This window comes from Cebidichthys violaceus, unplaced genomic scaffold (assembly GCF_023349555.1).
Source record: "Cebidichthys violaceus isolate CVI_PGR_0920_01 unplaced genomic scaffold, fCebVio1.0.p SCAF_7, whole genome shotgun sequence".
In the NCBI taxonomy this organism is placed as follows: domain Eukaryota; kingdom Metazoa; phylum Chordata; class Actinopteri; order Perciformes; family Stichaeidae; genus Cebidichthys; species Cebidichthys violaceus.
In genome coordinates, this window is record NW_027176927.1 from 9,548,695 (window position 1) to 9,571,409 (window position 22,715).

The following is a 22,715-nucleotide window of genomic DNA, read 5'->3' on the forward strand; positions in this document are numbered from 1 at the left end:
AAAAAAACAACTGCGTTAATACGCACTAAAATGCGCATCGTCGGCATTAATTAATGCGTTAACGCAATAATAACGCGTTAACTTGCCCAGCACTAATAAATAGTAAATATTTTGCAGCCAAATCAAATTGTTTATAGGATATTCAACCTTTGTTTCTTCATAATGCATGTAATACTTGTTTCTTTACATGGGTTGTACAAAAGTTGTCCATGAAAATGAGATATGAGTTTACAGATAATCACAATCCTCGGCATAGTGGAGGTTGATGTATGGCTATTTGTTGTCTTTTTGATTTCTCACAGTTCATTTTGTTTGTACGCCCTCTGGCATTTCGGAGAATAACGCAGCGCACAACGCATAGAGTACAAACACCTCCGTTCATGCTCGGAGCTTGCGCACTGTCTGTGGAGGCTCGCACTACAACTCCAAGAAGGAGTATAAACAAAGCTTAATGCTGCTCTGGTGGCACGAGGGTTTAAGGTGCCATCCTTGAAACATTGACTTCAAACTTTGTTGCATGTCATCCTTCTTCTCTCTGTCCACTCATTTCCAGTCATCTCTCAAGTGTCAGCTCTCTTATAAAAAGCTTAAACTGCCCAATAACACAGACAGAAGAAGTAGTCAGGGTGCAGTGGATGGGAAGTGCCAATTTGGGGAACGGATGTGATCAAGGTGCCAGAGAGTTGCGTCAACATGCAATGATACATCTCAAGACACGGCCAGTATATAGGCTAACAGGAAACAATGGGTGCAGGTGCTTTGACACCAGACATGCACTGTGTGTTGCCCTTTTCTTTCCAGCTTGCCACAGCAACATCACATTGCTTCCTGTTTTGACACTCAGCTTCAAATTTAGACATTTACATTTCCCACTATCATACTTAAACTTTAAAGCTCATCACCTGCTCCTGCAATATTTCTTCTTCTCACACTGTCTGTCTTCAGGGCACTTTCACACACTTCCAGGAAGCGTGCTTCACATCTAAAAAATGTCCAATCACTTAACCCACTCTTCATGCACACTGGTATTCAGAGCTAAGCCTATCCCACAATTCACCACGGGATGCCAGGTGGGATAATAATTCAGGGCAGGAATCTAACGTCAGCTCAGGCTGAAAACAATAACAGTAACTGGAGCCAGTTTCAACAGCAACACGAAAGTGTTAACAGCTCTTTATTTTCAATATTAATTCCATGCATAAACATCTCCTGCTTTCCTATGGCAATGTGTTATTTATTAAGTTTGTTAAAATATTGAATAAACTCGGGAAGCTAGTTGTGATATTTTGACATGCTGAGGGCAACCCTGCCATCATGTTGGTTTTAAACACTAACCACGTCCTTCGCTTGTGAACACTTGTCACTTTCCTCCAGGGCTTTTCCCTGTTTAATGGACTCCACCTTTTCTTTTGCTAGAGTAATATAGCATGTTTTCTGGTAATTCTCTAAATAAATAGTATATATGAAATTACCACATGGTTTTGTATGCTCTTGAGTGAATTAAATACTTGATAGATGAGTACACCCGCAGCACTCTTATATGGGAAGGAGAAAATGACAACTTCTGATTTCATGTCTCTTTTTTAGAAGAGACAGTAGAAAACGTATCCTGGCAACCCCCAAATTCTTTGCAACAAAAAGGTACAGCTGGACACAGGAGTGACTCACCCCCATAAACGGTAAATAAATCATTCAGAGAGGCTTCGGTAGAAATGAGCTACCATCGCATATGTCATCTCAAACATGTACATGTTCCGCTGCACTAGCAGTAGTTGCTGGGCAATTGTTATCTTTTTCTATTAACACAAGTGCTAACGGGAAAGCTGATGCAGCAGTCTGTGGGCTTTCTGCTCCCTTCCAGCAGCTTGCTCAGAAACCTGGAAGTAAATGTCTCTAATCCCTTAGTCCTTGGTACAGGGATTAAAATAGCACAAATACAATACTGTAGATTATGATGTAAATAATGGCAATAAAGGCGGTAAAAAACAGAACCATAGGAACACTAGTTGAATGAAAATCGATATGAATTATAACTTGAGTTCTACAAGTAATTCCAGATAGGAATGTGCCACTCCATCTCCAGCCTCGAGTATTCAAATTACAGATAAACGCATGATTTTGCTATTCAAGCAAATTAAACAAAAAACATATATATTCAGCAAATGCGGGGTAAATTACTTTTTGATTGTACTTGACAAATCCTCCAGCAAATAAAATCCTTTTTTTATGCTTCCAAACTTTTTATGGCATTTTGTTGAAGAAGCTAATTTAAATTGTGATTGGGTGAAGGTCTGCTGCCCATCCTGCACAAGATGAGCCGAGAGAAGCAAATTGCAATGGATTCAATCCGTCTATTTTCATAGGCTGTAAATGAATGCTAATGAGATAATTATGGTCCAAAAGTCAAGTTTCTGCAAAATACTGCGAGATCTCTCAACAGTCTGATTAAGTATGCAGACACACCTGAATCAATGTAACAAACAATAAAAAAAGTTGTGTCTTCCTCCCCCCAAGGAAATAAAATCAGCACACGGTGTGTAACAGCATTATATAAATTTCATTACAGAGAGACCTCCGAAAACTCATTTCAGCCTTGAACTGCCAGTCCCTTTCATTATATTTATGAGGTGAAACATGTCTTGTTAAATAAAATGCTATGTATAATTCCCTTCCACTCCTGACTAGGATATGCTGGCTTGCATTTGCTCTCACCTCCTTCCTTTCATGTTAGCCACCTGGCGTGCAACCACAGCTTTCCTCATCATTTTCACCAATGGGCGAGACACTGTGCTTTCCATCATCATGAAAGCCTTGTGAGTGTGTCACTGTTTGTCTTTTCTTCTCTTGCGGGGTGGGGGGGGCTTTACTCTACTGAAATCTCAATAGGTTACCTCTGACAAGCTGATCTAGTATGGATTTTCCTCAGTCCCCTGATGGTAGCTTAAAAGCCACTGTTTTTACTCCTCACCATCAAAGATGAAGCAGAAAGGGGAGAGGACAAAAGCTAAGGCCAGCCTAACCTCCTTTTCTCTCTCACAAAAACGAGTCAAACCGTGACTAATTTGACGATTTGTTTTCCCGATGACTGGCATGAACCCTCGTCTTTCTCAAACTGAGGGTGTTGGATTCAGGTGAAGTAAAAGGAAGGGCAACAACACCACTGTGTCTACACATTTACATTTGTGTAATTACTTTTCATGAAAACTTAGACCTCATTAAAACAACAATATATTCACAGCAACACAATTAGTTGTGGATACGTTTTAGTTTCAAAATGATCTCTGTCCATACCAGCACGCCTGAAAAATAATATCACATGACTATTCATGTACACTAATGTACACACAATACATTAATTTATAAGTTATTTCACCATTACTCACTTTCCTAAAGTCTCCTCTCAAAAACCAGACTTTGCATTTTATGCACGGACGCAGGTAGCAGATTCTCGCTTTTACGCAGTTACTTCCTTGATGTGGCTTTAAATCTACCCACTGAAGCGGCAGATTTTTTCGAAATTTCATTGGCTATACAAAGCATCAGTCATCAGAACGATCAGTTGCAGTTGGCTCGGTCTATACACGAAAGAAGAGGGGCAGGCACTTTCCTTCAACACAGACTTTCGTTGGCTATTGTAGGCTGTGGACAGGACATGGAAGCTCCTTATGTAGGGGCTGGTCAAAGGCAAACCTGAGCCAGCCCTAACTATAGACCTGAGCCAGCCCTAACTATAAAGGTTGTCAAAAAGGAAAGTCTTCAGCCTACTCTAAAATGTGGTGAATGTGTCTGTCCCCTGAAACTGGAAGCTGGTTCCACAGAAGAGGAGTTTGTTAACTGTAGGCTCTGGCTCCCATCCTACTTTTTAAGACTCTAGGAACCACAAGTAACCCCTGAATTTAGAGAGCACAGCTCTCTAGTAGGATAATATGTTACTATAACCTCCTTAAGATATGATGGTGCCTGACAAATAAGGGCTTTGAAGGTGAGGAGAAGTATTTTTAATTCTATTCTAGATTTTACAGGGAGCCAGTGCAGAGAAGCAAATACAGGAGTAATATGATCTCTTTTCTTAGTTTGGAAATATACAGAGTATTAGTAGAAAACTACGGAGTCCAACATTGTTTTCGCATATGTACAGATCGACTACACCTTAACTTTAGTGACCTCCGAGTGGCGTAATCGGGTGTCATTATCGCCAACGTGAATTACAATCTTACTGTATTTACACTTATCCTTGGCCAGCAGTTTTAAATAGGATTCAATGTCGCCCGCTCTGGCTCCAGGTACACATGACCCCTGGTTTACCTATCTTAACGTATCCCAGAATAGAGCTGTCGATAACAAAGGTTGGTTTCTCAGCGGGTGTGTCGCTGAGTGGGGAGAACCGGTTTGAAACGTGAAGTGGTTGGTGGTGAACGTGTGCTTAGACTTATGCTTCCTTCGGACAGTCACCCAGCCTCCCGGCAGCCCCCGAGCAGCCGGGTGATGGCTAATGGAAGCCCGCACCAGCTACGGGGGGGCTGGCTAACTACAGTAGCTAACGACTGAGCTTCCATGGTGCGGAGCCGTGCTTCTAACTCACTAAGCCTCGCCTCCAACCTAACAAATACACTACACTTATTACATGTTTAGTCATTCCTCTGCTTCCCTTAAGAATAAAGGTACATGTGACACACCGAGCAAGAGAGAGGTAGAGAGGGAAGCCATTGCTGGCTGCTAGGCTAAAGTACGGTAATGAAATAATGAAAGGTCGTACTTGATACTAAAATCTTCCTTAATAAACAGACTGAAAAATAAAACTTCTAAAACTTTCCACGAACTTTGTCTGACTTAATTACAATGTAATCTCTCTCACATATCAAATTTATTTTATAATGAACACTTACACATAAAAGTTTACTAAATCATGGGTCATTAAATGTGGTCAACACACGTCTCTCACTCGTTTCCTCAGATTTGTTGATTGTCTGTTCTCAAACTCGTAGCTCTGCTGGTGGCTGAAGTCTCTGTTGTACTGGAGATAATTTACTGCATTTGTTCCTTTAAATTGAATGTGTGAACTTCACAATAGTTTTCCAGAACAAAATAAGCATTAATAAGGAAAGGCAAGTCCTCCTCAAAGCCGCAAACCGTGACTTCAGAAGTCCGCGCCGTAGCCGCTCGCTAATCGCTCCAATAACAGCTGCTTCCTCCGCAGACATTGCATGCAGAATTTAACTGGACAACAGCTGCTAGTGAAGACAACAAGGTCAGCAACACCTATAATCAGTTGTCCATGTTGAATTAACCTTGTAGTTGATCGATAATCAAGGCTGTTGTTGTTGTTTTTTTCCGGGAAAAGGGTCACGTGATAGGGGTGTGACGAATAAGGGATGGACACATCGTGACTGCTAAGAACCAATCAAGTAGCGAACGTGGGTGTCTACGTCATCGTTTCCAAACTTGCATTTACAAGCGTCCACACGAGGAGGTGACCCTGGAGTTTTCAAACGCATCTGTCCTCGGGAGCGTTTCCAAACGTATCCGTTTTCGTTGCAAATTTCTATAATGATGTCACGTTTTTGTTATTCTCCCGAATAGCTTCAGCTGTTTGACAGATGGTTCGTCCAATCACCTGCCAAGTCATTTTTTAAAGTGTCTGCCCTTTTCCAAACAGTTTCCAATGACGGCTTCTCAGATGGCCAAGCGTTTGCCTTCTCAAAGAATTCAACATCGTCAAGGATATTTTACTGAGGAAATTCAGTGCTGAGTTTAACAATACAAAAAATTTCTTGTAGCATATCTCACAACATTTTGACAAGCCTAACTACAAATCTACCCACATAGTTTTTTTTCTCTTTTAAAGCAAGCTGACATAGCTATGATGCGTAGAAGGGGGCATGTGAGAGAGAATGATAGTTGTGCCTGCAAGTCAAATTCATCAACATCATAGTGTACACCAAGCATAATCGCCTGGAAAGAGGACAAGTTAGAAGAGAAGAGATGCATAATTTGCTGTCCAGAAATTCATTGCAAGTGTCACAAAGTTGTCAAATTTATGTATATAATGACACTTTTGGATTTATTGATCACACAGAGGGCAAAATTATATTAATTGTCCAGTCCATAGTGTTACTGTTTTGTGTGTTTCATATAGATTTAGATATACTGTGAAAGTGATATATGACCAAATAAACACTGAATATGATTGTAGTCAAAGGATCAAGACAGAAACCAAGACATCCCAATATCAAACTTCAAAAGTTGTTTCAGGTCTTTGTAGCCATTTTGCCATCATTGCACTTTCATTGTGGGAATCATATCAGCTCATAATGCAAGTGTTTAACCTTTAAAAAATTCCCTATGCTTAATATAACCTAACCTTTAAGAGCTATTTCAGCACCAGTTTTCCACCTTTGCAGGTTTCCTCTACCGTCGCTATGACATTTTCAAGGAATAACAACAGTAATAATATTCTCTTATATATTTCAAACTTGCACCTCCGACTCAACACATTTCTCATCTTAGTTTTGGAGTCCACAGTTCATATTGTGCTTTCTCTGAATGTATTACTTTAAAGTGAGTTGTGATTGCCAACGGGGAAATGCTCCGGTCCCTGTGAGCTGCTTTCTGCATCTAGATCTAATTATTTCTGCTGGTTGTTTTTCAGACGACAAGTGGAGGCGTGATACTACACCACGGTCATTTAAGGACTACAAAATACATTTTTGGGGGGATTCTACAGGTAATAAAGTTTTCTTTATTAAGACTATTAGATTAGCCTAGATAGGCTGTACAAGTGAACATAATTTCTGTCAAACAGAACCCTCTATTCATGTATGATACTTCCTTCTTACTGAATGTTACTGAGTAAAGGGTAGGGGCAAAATACGATGCCAGTACCAATACCAGTACCCTTAAAGTCATACTGATAGAGTACTTCATTACATACTCATGTGAATGGAAGCAGTGAGTAAAGCTTACTTTATACTTGCCATAGTGAAGCCAGTGCAAGGTACAAGCTCAGAAAATGTTGGTCTGCGCCGCTTGGTTTTATGCACCGCAGAATTTTTGTAATTTGCCGCACAGGATCATGTGACTCTCACAAATAGTTAATTTATAAAAACACGATTTATTTGTCTAGGGATTATAGAAAATAAGCCAATTCCTTGTGAGATAAAAATCTTAATTTCAGTAAATATTTTCCAGCCAAATCAAATTGTTTACAGGATAGTCAACCTTCTTTTCTTTCTAATGCATGCAATACTTGACTTGTTTCTTTACAGAGTTTGTACAAAGGCAATACAATAGTCCATGAATATGAAGTATGAGTTTACAGACAATTAAAATCCCTCCTCGGCATTGTGGAGGTTGATATATGGCGTTTTTCCAGTTACACCTACAGTCTATGGTCATATCTCTGGGTTACACTCGTTGTTTTTTGGATTCTCCACATTTCATTTTGTTTATGTGCTGCATTGTTCTCCGAACCACCAGAGCATACGGAGTATAAACGCCTCTGTTCATGCTCAAAGCTATTATAAACAAAGCTTGAGTCCCACTCGCTAGCTAATCGTGGCGGTTCTAAGCGAAGAAAGGTTGAGGTGATTGGCTGAGCTCCAAACCTTGCAAATAGTATCTTAAAGATATAGAGTACCGATACCTCCTGCGAAACAATAGACAGTAGATAAACCATATACAATACTACGAGACTGACAATGCCGTGGTAGCAACCTGCCAATCACAATGTAGCCCTGCCCTAAAGCATACCTTGCTTTATGGTCTATTTGACTCTATATTGACTATAATTTACTAAATGAAAATCTTACTGTATTGAAGAAGACTTGAAACTAGAGCTTGAGACCATAATGGGCGACTGTGGATCAGTGTTAGAGCAGGGTCATCCTTCAATCAGAGGATCGGCAGTTCGATCCCTGACTCCGCTAGTCCATGTCGATGTGTCCTTGGGCAAGTTACTTAACCACAAATTGCTCCTGCAAGCTGTGCCTGCGTTGATGGACAAATAGTTTGTTCCCAAGACCTGCAGTTCTACATCAATGTTGCCGCAGGAAGTCCTCTGACTCTAGAAAGATTAGTGACAAGTTCCCAGAGGGTGACAGCATCAAAGAGCAGTAGTTCCCCCTAGGTTCTTTTGGCTCTGCCTGTGCATAACCCCTGCAGTGAAAGGCTGTCCGTGCAATGTCATGCCTGAACCTCCAATGCCTGTGTGGCTGATTGCCATTGCAAGCATTTTTTTAAACAATGTACCTTGTGATTGATTCGAAATAAAGACAGTTTCAGAAATGTGAAAATGTTAGTGGCTCTATGGGGTAATGTTGGTTTGGTGGTCCATGACTTTGGTCCAGACTGAAATATTGGATGGATTGCCATACAATTTGGTACACACATTCATGGTCTGGGATGAAGCCTCCAGCTTTTGGTAAATTCATGATTTTTCATCACAGCCTGTGGGTCATTTTTTTTGTTTATCCAGTGAAACATCTACTAGATTGATTGTTGCAAAAACGGATGGACATATATGGTTCCCACAAGATAAATACTAATGATCATGAGGTTACATGAAATTTGACTTGACCACGTTCAACATAGAATAAATAAAAATTACTTTGGTGATCCAAATACCTAATACCTGCTAATGCTAACCATTTAGTGCAGCCAATACCTTTTAATATATAGTCCCACTTGCCAAACTAGTGTGGCTATATTTCAACTCCTCAAACCAGCACCCTCAAGTGTACCACAGAGTCATGCATATGTATGCACTTATGCACACACCATAGGTGTTTTCATCTGGATGGAAGGCAGTTAAATCAATGCTTAGTATATTAGCTTATGTGAAAAGCTCATCGCAGAATTTTCATTGTTGAATTGAATTGATGCATTGTTTATTTTTATATATTGGGTTAGGTGACAATGAGTGGGACTGAACATAATAAATGTATATGTGGGATCAAAACGTATTATATAGTAAATATAATTTTTATTGTGGTGAATATCGGAAAAAAAATTGTTTGTGACTGTTAAATGACAACTAGCTTGCATCCCGGTCAAACCGGGACATCTGATCCCCGTATGTCAAACATTAGCATGCTTGCAAGCTGATGTTAGCATCAAGCTTGAAGCACCACTGAACCTGTATGTACAGCCTCGCAGAGTGGCTAGCTGCTGTTGACTTTGGGTATTTTTTAGAAAAGAGCACATAAAGCACTGTGTTCTTCAGTGTCCCTGTTATCAGCGCTAGCGATTGGTTAACATTCCGTACAGCCAGTGAGGTAATGAGTACTGCTCTTAAGCCGTCACCCTGTGAACCTACCTGAAAGCTATGGGCTTCATTCAAGTTGCATCTCAGGTCTTTTCCACAATACATTTTGAACTCAAAGTCTCCGACAAATTAATGTGTCTAGACACTACTATATCGCAGTTTACCTTCCAAACACCCTTGCTCTGACCTATCTGACTTTCTGCCGCTGTTATTCTTCACACTTTCATAGAGGGCTCACAGAAATATGGTTTCCCAATTTCCTCCGTATATCCTAACAGAACATATTTAAAGCTGCTCATGTAAGGAAAAAAAACACCATATGGTGAGCCAACACTTGTGATAAGGCCACTGACGTGGTGCTGGGTGTCTCAGTGCTGCAGCCTCTACAACAATGTGCTCATTATATTTCTGCTCATGCAATGTGACAGCACTATATTTTGCACTGCCCTTTAAAGCACTGAAAAGAACTGAATTCTTTTATGCTCATGAATACAATTAGTTTAATTAGTTCACCCACATTTAGGATTGCAGAAGATCTCACTGTGGAAATCCCATTACAACTCTTGAATATGCCACTCTGTCTTAAAATTCCCTTTGGATAAGTCACACTGATAACTATGTGATAAAGAGGCCACTTGGTGCAAAGAATAATTCATATACATCAAGACACAAAAATTACGTTTTTCAGATAGGTGGATTCGAGTGTCGCTTTGACTCATTTCACGGAAACTAATCATGTTCGGACTCAGTCTTTCGCCAACAATTGACTTGTCACAAATACAGTTGATAAGAAATCCGTTGACAGTGTTAAATGACTGACAATTGAAGCGATCATGGGATGTTCATCTTCACCATTTATTATGCGAATCACTGGCTAAATCAAAGCGTCTAGAAAATAAGTTATAGCAGCCTTCCAGTTCTCTTTCCTATCAGATACAAAGTTCTCAAAACAAAAGAAAGGAAGTCTGACTCTGCAAGAACAGAGTCACAGGGAATAAAATGAGAACCATGCCTTCTGAGTTGAAGCAAATTCTCGCTTAATGTTACTTGGATCAATTGTGGATCCATTGTGGATCCATTAATTCACGTCACTCGAGCTAGATGCGCCGGACAGTTGGAGTGACCAACAATGTTTGTTATTGCTGCTTTTTCTCCACATGTTCTACACACAGCTCTAGCAAGTCACACATCAACTGAATTAATCTGGTTTGCTAAAGTGGTATGAACCCAAAGTTTGCTGGGATTTACTGGCAATTAACAGTTAAAAAGGATGCCCAAATACCTACACAATGATGCAGGTTTGTAAAAAGACTGACATGCTTTGTCACTCCGCAAGACAAATGCTTGTTTTGTGAATGGAGTTCCGATCCATCAGTTCTAGGCTAAACTTACTTTGTAGCTGCTTCATCAACACTATAACATCATCCAGGCATTAATACGGCAGCAACGTTACCGTTTATAGTGCAACGGATCACAAAGCTCACGGTTCAGATCGTACAGTTTTACAGTCACGAATTGGATAATTTTTCAGATCAGCAAAGAAAAGGGGGGTGGACAAATATAATTTTGCGTTTCATTTAGTAATTATAATAACTTCAAAAACCACAATATTTAAGCTGTTTATTTTCCAAAAGATGAGAATATCTACATCATCTGGGGAAAGGGTAGCGCCAGATGTGTCGCACCACCGGACTTTAAATCTCCACTCCTCCGTGATGAAGTGAGCTGTCAGTCTTTTTCTTTACATAGAGGCCTGGGAAGATGTTCATACTGAAGTGGGTGCGTGAGGGGATTCTGATTCTGCCACAAACGATTTCTTAAATGCCGCGGTGATACGTTGTTGTTGTTCCCGTCGCTGACAGACCAGGATGGCAGCGCTTCATATGTTTGGACATGCCCGATGTTTTGCTGTTGTCGTATGTCTTTCTCTTTAAACCTTTTATAAACAAGGCCTATTTGCAGGCCTCAGCTCGAATAAAGATAAGAAATACCTAATTAAGTGTATAATTAAATAAAAAAAAAAAAATAAAAAAAAATGAGATGAGAAAAATCATGGAACTATCAGTATACATGTTACAGGTTAACATAAGATAAGGATGGAACACAGCACAACTTGGAAAATCCAAAAGCTCGCTCTGGAAAAACAGCAATTTCAGGATATTGTTTTTTGGAAAGTATGGAAATCCAAGATTTTAAATATTCCCAGCTCTTATAACAACTGATAAAGGCTCTATATACACAGTTATACATAGATACAGTGAAACATTTATAAAATATAGAGCATATAAAATTAAAAAACGGATTAAATATTCCAATATTTGAATAAAAAAATATTTTTTAAATTCAAAAACACTCTATATCACTTCTATGTATCACTCCTGATGTTCAATGAATCAAAAGACAGAAGATTGGACCTTTTTTGAGTGTTTTAAGCTCTTTCTAAGCCCTTTTTAGTTGTTTAGTTTAAGGTCACATACTGCTTCAGATTCAGCCCACTCTCTCTGTTTAGGGCTGTATCTCAGCCCCCCTTTCTCCGATTTTCACCATTGAGACATCCTTCGAAGCGTAGGAGCCAATAGAATTGCCTGGAATTGAAAGCTAGATGATTGACAGCACTATTAGCCAATAAAGCTCAAAAACGTCCCATCTGATGGCAGATCTGAAATCTAATTTGCTGAGCTTCCAACCCTCCCAAGAAGCCGAGGAGTGTCGGAGAGACACGAATCGAACGGATTCACACGGAGCACATGTAGCTGGACATAACAAGCAGTGGAAGTACGGAGATATTTCATTTTTTCGCTGAGATTCGACCAAAAGTGAGTACAATATTCGATGAAAGCTGTGTGACTTTTTGTGTTAGAAGCTGAATATCTCTGCGATGGTTTACCGGAGAGAGAAATGGAAAATATGTCCGTAATCTCCGTCAGGCGGACATGCTTTTTCATGCTGCATGTTCGTAGGTAGCACGTTGCTAACGGAGTGTAGCAGCTGTTTTCTCCTGTCTGTCCCAGTCATATCGAGTATGATTTATGATATTTTGTTATTTGTTTGCTTGGCTGATGGGAGATGTGTTTGTCTCATGTAGAAGTGACCTAGTTCATGTTGTTCCCAGGACGCTGAGGTTTCTGCAGAACTATAACATCATTATATTCGTTCTTCGTGGGTTCTCTGCCAGTTACTTTTAACACAAAACTCTCTAAGTTTGTATGTACTCTGCGTCCAAATGGGGGACCCTCGGGTGTATATTAAACAACGCCTACATACCGTAACGGTTTTGTCCACCACCTTTATCCCGTCATTATAAGGTACAGAGAAGCCAAAATACTCCCAAACTTGCGACTTAAATTAAGATGACACCATTACATTGCAGTCATTTAGCAGACGCTTTTATCCAAAGCGACTTACAATAAGTGCATTCAACGTTGGTAATCAAAAGAACTACTAGTCACCAGAAGTCATAAGTATATCTCCTTTTCCAAACAAGCATCTAAGAGCATGAAGCAGAGCATAACTCGGAGCTAAAGTACAGTGCAGAAACAAAGAAAAACTGTTAGTGCAAAAAAATAAATAATACGAATACAATAAGTGCAACAAGCTAGTATGAATACAATATGTGCTAAGTGGAAGGCTCAGGGTAGCACTTCCTGAAGAGGTGGGTTTTCAGCCTGCGCCGAAAGATGGGCAGCGACTCTGCTGTCAGTGGGGAGTTCATTCCACCACTGTGGGGCCAGAACAGAAAACAACCGTGACCGGGTCGATCGGCCGCAGGGACCTCTTCCTCCCGGGGGCTTCCTCCGTTCCTCCGCTCGCCATGACTTTCACCATTAAATGCTTTTAACCTGATCCGTTCACGTGAACACACTACTGTTTTATATCTGTTCACTGACACTTTGCATTGATATTCGGGGACTTGTCACTTGCAAAGGAACAGCAGCAGTAAAACTTTATTACACACTATGATGATTCAACTGTAAAAAAAAAAGAAGAAAAGAATCCACGGTTCACAAGTGTGCTGAACCGTGAGGGGTGATCTGAACCGATCACGGATCGATACACCGTTACACCACTAGTTTATACCCTAGACCAGCGGTCGGGAACCTATGGCTCGCGAGCCATATATGGCTCTTCCGGTGACGGCATATGGCTCCCAGACAATTTTGAGTTGAAAAAAAAAAATCAGTTTGGAACTGATTTTAAAATACTTGTGATATTTCTTAATAATACTGTGTCATTTTAAAGTAAACAGAAATTAGTTTTGAAGATAAATTTCACGGGTCACCCGTGGGTCGGGTAGGGAACCAATGGCTCGCGAGCATGTCCGGGTCATTGTAAAGGTGAAGAAATTTGCATTTGTGGACAGAGCAGGATCTGCGGTATGTCTAATATGTAATGATAAAATTGCATCGATGAAACGGTCAAATATAATGCGGCACTTCGATACGCACCATGCTTCATTTGCATCGAAATATCCAGCGGGGGACAGCAGGAAAAGGGCATGCGAGGAGCTACAGCGGAGAGTGCAGACGAGTCAGCAGCAACTACGTGTGTGGACCAGGCAAGGTGACGGGAATTCCGCTAGCTTTGCGGGTACTTTGGCAATAGTAAGGATACTAAAAATACTATATGGCTCTCAATGAAATATATTTCGAAATATTTGGCCTTTATGGCTCTCCCAGTCAAAAAGGTTCCCGACCCCTGCCCTAGACAGTCTATGGTTTACACGCATTTGTACAGTTTGGTTTCTGTACACTATCGTAGAGCTCTGGGTGCTCCTCCACTTCTGATTAAACGTCGGGATGTCATTGACGACAGGAGGAGAATCTCAACCAGTGTGTGCTGGTACCAGAGGAAAGGTCAAGGTTTCACCAAATTCACCAGAAAACAAGATGGCGACGGACTCCGTGCACAACTTGAATCTTCAACAATGCAGTTTATAAACCAATGGGTGACATAATGGTTTCTACATCCACTACACGAACATACCATCTACGTACACATACTGCATATCTTTCCAAAGCGTTTATAGTAATGTCCAATGAAGCCAATATTCTGTAGTTTTACTTGTGAAGTCATCATGAGGAATCAGTGAAATCAGATGTTCCTCCATGCAGCAACATTGTCAAAGTGAGGATTAGGAATGAGTGCTGTGTGGAGCTCGGGCACAGTCTGGCACACTTTAAGAGGAGATGAAAGGTTTTCCAAATAGCTCTTCATCGGTGTTCTTTGGCAATTCATTTGGCTACATCTGACACTCCTTGACTCATGCAGATGTTCCTCCCAACCTTTTAAACTGTGGTAATTAGTCAGGCAGAGGGGCTATGCTTGCTGAAGAGGCTGCTAGGAAACGCTGATATTATCCAATCCTTTGCTCAAACATAGATGTGTATAAGGCAAGAGGACAAAGCCAGACGACTCTTCATTTTGATACTTTTGATCATGATATGTTTTGTAATACTGCAAAAAAAACAGACTTGTTTTTTCAGGTTTAATTAAATAATATAGATATTAGTTTGTCCTCAGATTTAAAGTTTGTCTTATCAATAAATAATCATATATATCCAGTAATTATTCAGAGATCGCAACATCACTTTCTCCTCATCATATAATTATTTCATAATCATCAGGAAAAAAAGACATGGTAATTTGAAAATCATAAAACGGTTCATTCATAACCAAAATAAACCCTTGAAGATTATGAGAAATGGCCTGAAGGTAACAGGACTTCCTTTTTAAAAGTTCTATGAACACGATGCTAATATAAGTGACATATTGTCTTTAAAATAGTGTACCCTTTGACAATCAATGTCTAAAGCTTCTCTAATCAACAATTACCTATAAACAATGAATCAAATGCAATGTTAAAGGGGATGAACCCACAATTATCACCTACAAAGTGTTTTACCTCCTTCAGCTCATTGTTTTGGTATTACAGCACAGCTTTAGTTTTAGTTCAGTCTCTCACTCTATTATTGATTACTCTGCTGCTTAGTTGTTAAGTAATCCATTCATCCCTTATCAATGTACTACTGCAATGTACTGTATTAAAAAAATTACATTTTTCAGAACCCAAAGGTAAAATCTTCAAATTGCCAGTAGTGGCTTTCCAACAGGTCAAAACTCAAAGATATTCATCTTACAATGATGTAAGACAGAAGAAAATAAACAATGCAGGACCCGGTCAACGTTTAGCATTTTTGCTTTAACATAGTTGGTGCTTAATCTCTTTTGCGCTTGACTAATTGATTAATCATAGTTGATGATAAATCTCTTGATGCTTGGCTAATCAATTACTCGTAGTTGGTGAATAATCTCTTGTCACTGGAATAATTGATTAATTGTAGTTGGTGATTAATCTCTTGTTGCTTGATTTAGCAATTTATCATAGTTGTAGTTTTAACAATTCTTTTCAAAGGAAAGCTTCTTTCCAAACTGGTAAGATATTAATGATGAAGTGTATGACAATAAACAGTCCATTATAGATAAATAAAGCTGTTGTATAAAGGTTGAACTACCTATTCGCACGGCTCAGCAGACATCAACAGTGATGTGAGCAGCATTGATCAAAACTTGGAAATTGTTGAAATTGATAAATATTGCTGATTGCTCCTTGAGCTGTCAGCCAGCTGGGACATCCACTGAAGCTCAATATTTCAAAGCTGCAGATCACTATTATTACAAGCTAGAGACAAACAGAATCATAAAGCATAACGTTACTGTAACATTCTCTTCTTCAGTTTTTCAGATCTTTACTGTAACACAGTAAATTTCATTACCCTCAGTGACTTACATAAAAACTGAAAAGTCAACCTCATCACTGATGCCATGCACGTTTTGTTTAGTTCACATGAATCCAGTCATCTTAAAGTTTAATTGGGAATTTTATGTCACCTGCAGGTGACAGGAGGCGTATTATTCCCCCTGCAACACCTGTCGTCCACCAAGGTCATCCTCAGTAAGGCCCTGTACACGGAACCAGAGGGCTGTTTGATTTGCATGCATAATACATAATGTTAAATGTCTTGTAAAAAAAATGGCACAGCTGGGTACGTTCCCTACACTGTAGTACTAGTTTTCACAGAGCGACACCTCCTGGTTGGGGTTTTTACTGTAGCAGGAGCAGTGAAGAATGGCTATAACTGGATTTTGAGTATTAATGAAGCGCTAAACTTTGAACAATGTACTTGTGATATTAAAAGCCCACTGTTTTAAGTATTACATTGAAAGAGTAGGTTGCTCCTGGCAGCATTTTTTCAGAAGGGAAATGAAGTTTGGTCACTGCGGTGGAGTAGTGCAGTGAATGAAATGTCATTTTATCCCATTGAATGTGACATTTTTTCTCCAATCTACCTCTCTGCACCTCTCAGACAGGAAGTCGGAGGCATGACCTTTTCTGGTTTCCTTGAGGCTTTGCTCGAGCCAAATGCCCTTCGATATTTTGCTGCGCATCTGAGCTAATTGAATTTAAAAGATTGCGTGTGAACCGAGGCCTGTGGTAATGAGAGCCGAGCTGCCTGCGCACAAAAGGTCTGTCAATTGATAGAAAAGGTGTGCGATCCCTCTGACAATTTGCCTCAAACAGAGCCTCCAAAGGGCAATCTCCCACCCTGCCTGATCCTCTGCGGGAGCCAAAAGGGCACCAAGGGACGAGTGTTGAGTTATGGCCTCCAACCCACTGATCCCAGCCGACATCATCCTGATACTCGATAAGTCACAAGCGGTAGGGATGTACCCGCAACAAAACTGAAATCAGGGAATTTCCTCAGGCACAACAGTGTCAAAAGATAGGTTGGCATGTGTTCACAAGTTTGTCTTCAAACAATGTTTTTTACAACAGTTTTTACCAGCCATGACAGCAACACCGGTATTGTTTTATTATTGTAATTTCAGTTTTTAGTACTTGCTTTGAGTACTGGCCTTCCCTCCTGTTCATGAAAGCATGTCGGTAAATATTAATTTGGGCACTTGAACTGAACTGCACTGTCACACCTGTATGTCAAACTGGGTTTTTGTCCTGTCTCCACGTTTGTTTTGTGACTTCCTGTTTTATTTTGGAAATTAACTCTCCTCTCGTTTCAGGTTCCTTGCCCTTCCTCATGTGTCACCAGTCTGATTGTCTTCCCTGATTCCTGATTGTGTCCACCTGTTCCCCCTCTTCCCTCGTGTGTACTTATAGTCTGCGTCTCCCCTTGTCCTGTGCCAGTGTGTCATGTCCTTTCGTCTTGCACACCCGCCTTATGCGATTATCAAGTCCAAGTCATAGTTTCGTCGGTTCCGAACCTTGTTATAGAGTCCTTGGTTGGCCTTGTGCTGTTTTTTGCTTCACAGCCTTTTTGTTAGTGACTGATTATTTTCTTGTTTCCTCTGTAAGAGAGATTTTGGTTTTGCTTTTTGCCTTTACGACTATTCAGCTCTTCGAGTTAAATCAGAGCTTTTTTACTTGTAGTTTAATACCTTCCTCGAGAAGAGATTTTTGGTTTGGCTTTTGCCGTTTGACTTTGCAGCTCTTTGAGTTAAATCAGAGCATTTTTAGTTCTACTTTATTATTTTCTTCTTTCCTCGCTAAGAGAGGTTTTTGTTGGCTTCCCGTTATTTAATACTACCCAGCTCTATTAGTTTAGCCAGAGCATTTCCTGTTCATCCCTCTTCGGAGGAGTTTTTTGTTTCCAGGGATTCCCCTGTGTATTTTCGTTGGAAATAAAAGATTGTCAGCTGAACCTCTACTCTGCGCCCGAGTCCTCCTCAAGAGCGCCCTTCGTGACACTGCACAGCGCTCATACTGCGGTTACCGCTGAAAATGCCGTCCCCCAATATGGTGCCAGGATCGACCTTCGGTTGGGTGAGCATCATTCCCACCCTCCAGCTCCCCCAAGCTCTGTCAGCAGTATTGACGTTGTTAGCATGTTAGCTGCTAGCACGTTAGCTGCTAGCCGATGGCTCAGGCATCACCGTGTTCAGAGCCATGTGCAGGCAGGCAATCCCGGTTGCATGGGTTGTAGCTATAGGGTTGTAGCTCCTGCGGTAGTGGGCCAAGCACAGGAAGAGCAATTGCGATGATCGGGTTTCAAGTACCAATACACAGCCCCAATACCAATAGTTTCTTTCTCTCTTTGCTGGAGCACGACTTCTTCCAATACATTATAACAACCTGTAAAACAGACCTCAAGGAACCAGCCGGGCACCACTGACCATAAACCAGCATTACTCATGCTCCCCCCTATAATTATTACACTTTGCTTTGACATTGACATGACAAATAGTTTTACACACAAAGTACAACCACTTTCCCCAAACTGTTTTTAATGTCAGAAAAGACAAGGTTAGGATAAAGTACGGCAGAACATCTGTCCCTCTGGTGCAGTAGATGAGTAATAATGAACTGACTTTGGAGAAACACAGCCCACTCCTGAATAAAGACATAAAAACCATATTAACAGCAGACTGCACTCACATACAGTAAAACTTGTCATCAGGTAGAGGATCATTGACCTCCAGCTGACCGGACCAAACCCCCTTATCCCTCTGCAGGGCATTGGATGCTGATACATCAGCCATTACTGCACACACTCGCAAGTAAAATATCTTGCTATGATAATGAAGATTTAAGAAATAGGACACAAGAGAGAGAGTTTTACAGTGAGATATTGCCACTGCACCAGCATCCCACGCAACATTATGGAGCAATAAATGTAACGCTCCATTTCCAGCTGGTTTTAACACGTGATCTGGATAAAAGCAGGTCCTTAAGCATGGACATAAATTTAGAGCTAGATAACGGTTTCCAAGACAGCAGTCACTCATCTGAGTGTGCATTTCACATTGCAACAGTTGACTAAAATGCTTCCAGGGCAAAGCATTCTAATTTTCAGTTCGTCAAATAGCGACGCTTGGTCAGTGGCCCTACGTTTCAAACTATGAGGCTCTACGTCCCCATCTAGAGCCAGTTTTGGATGTGCCAGGGATTGTCAGTTTTCAAAATCAACTTCTGGTGTAGCTTTACTTTGTTCTGAAGTTTACTTATGCAACACAACTACTTGGTTAGGTTTAGGCAACAACACTACATGGTGCTGAGGAAAATATTGTGGTTTGGGATGAGATAAGTATGTTTATGTAAAATAACTATGTTTTCTATGCAACTGGTGTTAGTAAAGTACAGAAGATATATAACAAGTCTAAGGTTAAATAAGTGAACGTTGACTTGGTTTCACACGAGACATGAACAGCAACAACTTGGGTTAAAGAAGGGGTTGGCAACCTTTACTATTCAAAAAGCCATTTTGCCCTATTTTCCAACAAATACAATTTGCCTGGAACCGCAAAAGCTATTTGATACCACAGCTTATAAATTTTTATATATAGTTATATTATATATACAAAAACTATAGTTTGTTGTATTTATGAAATTATAGAATAAGAATAAAGACAATTCTTGACATTTTATTGCTGTTTTTAGTGACAGTATCACCTCAAACTCCAAGATAAGGTGTTCTCTTTGAAAGATTATCCACTGGACAGAAAAATATTTTATATTATTTCCATGTTATTTTTTTTCACACTACTCCGTTTCCATTTGAAAACACATATCTTCTGCTACCTTTTACACTCAGCGTCCACACTACGCCAGAGTTTTCAAAGCACCGAAAATGGAGAAGTTTGAAAACTCCGGGGTTGCTTTGTCGTGTGGACGGCGTAAATGCATACATTTGGAAACGATCACGTGTTCACTACTTGATTGGTTCTGAGCAGTCACGACGTGTCCTTCCCTGATTCGTCACACCCCTATCATGTGACCCTTTTCTGGGAGATCACAACAACATTGATTACCGATCGACTACCAGGTTAATTTAACATGGACAACTGATCACAGGTGTTGTTGACCATGTTGTCTTTACTAGCAACTGTTGTTCAGTTAAAGTCTGCATGTCTGCGGAGGGAGCAGCTGTTAATGGAGCGATTAGCGTGCGGCGTGTCCAGCGGAGGTATCAGACCTACGGAGTGGCCGACTGAAGTCACGGTTAGCAGCTTTAGGGAGGATGGACACAAAACGGAGGACTTTCCTTTTCTTATTATTGTTTATTCTTGTTATTTCTTAACTATTGAGAAGTCCACACACAGAAACTATAAAGGAACAAAACATGACTTGCTCTCCAGTAGGACAGAGACTTCAGCCACCAGCAGAGCTATGAATGAGAACAGACAACAACGAAACCGAGGGAACGAGTGAGAGACGTGTGTTGACCACATTTATGGATTCATAATCTAGTAAACCTTTATGTGGTGAAGTAAATTCGATGTGTGTGAGAGAGAGAGAGAGCAAGACCCGCAGCGCTGTAACTAAGTCTGAAAAATAAAACTTCTAAAACTTTCCAAGACATGTGTCTGTTTGAGTTCATAGAGGAAGATTTTAGAGAAGATCTTAAGTATCAAACACGACATTTCATTCTTAAAGACTACTTCGTCGTATTTTTTTAACTTAGCAACCAATCTACTTCCTGTTTACAACGGCAGCCACTCGCATGCCCAGTGTACGTGAATAGTCATGTGATATTTGTTTTCAGGTGTTTTAGTCTGGACAGAGATCATTTAGAAAACAATGCAGAAACGCCACGTGGACGGAGATCGTTTTTGTTTTTTAAAACAAAGACGTATTAGTGTGGATGTAGACTGTCTCGGAGCCGTAACAGAGGGGCTCTGGAGCCGCATGCGGCTCCAGAGCTGAGAGTTGCCGACCCCTGGGTTAAAGTCTGTGTGTCTTTGAAGCATCCAACCTCCCCTAAGCTGACTTTCTCGCTCTTTATTCCATGTCTGTTGCTTTGGGTCAAGTAATGACAAGGATGGGTTTACATCGGAGATTGTTGAAAGCCCCATGCATCTACTTTGGATGCTAAAGGAAGTCTTGTGCCTTGGCATCAGAGGCAGAGGGGCTCTGACCAAGCTGAAGTACTTTACGAGTTGGGAGTAAGAACGTTTTCCATGGGGCACTATGTCGATGCAAGGCATTTTTCATGTGTTAGTGTTAGCTATCGACTATTATCAATTTCATCCCAGTTTGTTTTATTCGGAATTTAAGGAGATCCATAGTGTGTTGTTAAATTTGTATTCCACTTGGAAAGTGGAAGCTAGTTAACTTAGCTTGCTAATGATATTGCTGATTTCCGATGTTGCTCTTCTTTAATATTATTTCATTCAGTCATCAGCAACCCCTGCACATTGTGTGCATCCTGCATATAGTACGTCACAAACAGCTGTATAGCTTACGTTAGCTGTCCAGTTGTGGTAATGGAAAATGACCAGACTGTGTAGACCCTCAGTGACATCAACAGCGTCACAGAGGGCTGAAAATCGTCAAATGTTTAGCAGTGTGGAAAATGGTTTAAGGCATGCAAAACCATCACAATGATCCTGTAATACTTGTCTCTCAAATGCATACCGGCAACTATCTGAAACAAGAACAGAAGTTCCTCACCTCACCCACCCACATGCAGCCACACACCCAGGAACAATAAAAGCAAACTGCTGTGGTCCTGCTGATGTCTGGACCATCCCAGAGAAAGACATTTCAGAGCTGCCTGGTGCTCGTAACGGGCAGCTCTGTGAACAGGCAGCAGTGATTAAAATGACATCAGCACCATGGAAACCGAGCATCGTGTCATTCCCTCAAGGAAAATCACAGGCCTATTTACAGCCGTATTTCACTCCAGATAATTCAATATGAATTTTAGTGCCACAATTAAGACCTGAAATGTATTCCACTGAGGAGCAAAGGAGAGCAGGCCAGAGCCTTTGTGGAAAATACATTACAAGATAGAAGAAAGGGACCATAGGTAGAAATTCCCTGCTATTACTTTTGATTTGCTGCAGTCATTACAGTCAGTATCTACCACCATGACTGAACAGAAAAGAAGAACAACATAAGGAATAATATGTCGTAGTTCCGACCAAACTATTAGGCAAGTCATCTCTGGAACTGCAGTGAAAAATGAGCATGTACCATTGCATTTTTAGAAACACACCTCCAGCATTAGCCATGTTCCTATTCATATATGTGTATTTTAAGTATCGCATTTGAAAAAGTCTTTACGCCCGTTTGAGGTGGTTATGGCCTTTGTCGAATTAGAGTTGATGTGCTAAATGGATTATGGAAACACCTTTGCCAAATAAATTCTGAGGTAGCCAACATTTAATTCACATGACCAATCAGCTGTTTAAATTCAATTAAATTTGTGTATCGCCCAAAATCACAAATTTGCCTCAGGAGGCTTTACAAACTGTTCACATGCGACATCCTCTGTCCCAGGACCCTCACATCTGTTCAGGAAAAACCCTTTAACAGGAAGAAACCTCAGAGAGCAACGGAGGAGGGATCCCTCTATCAAGATGAACAGAAGTGTGATATGTCATGCGTACACAATGAACAACATAACAGAATTACAACACATTCAATGCATATGACATA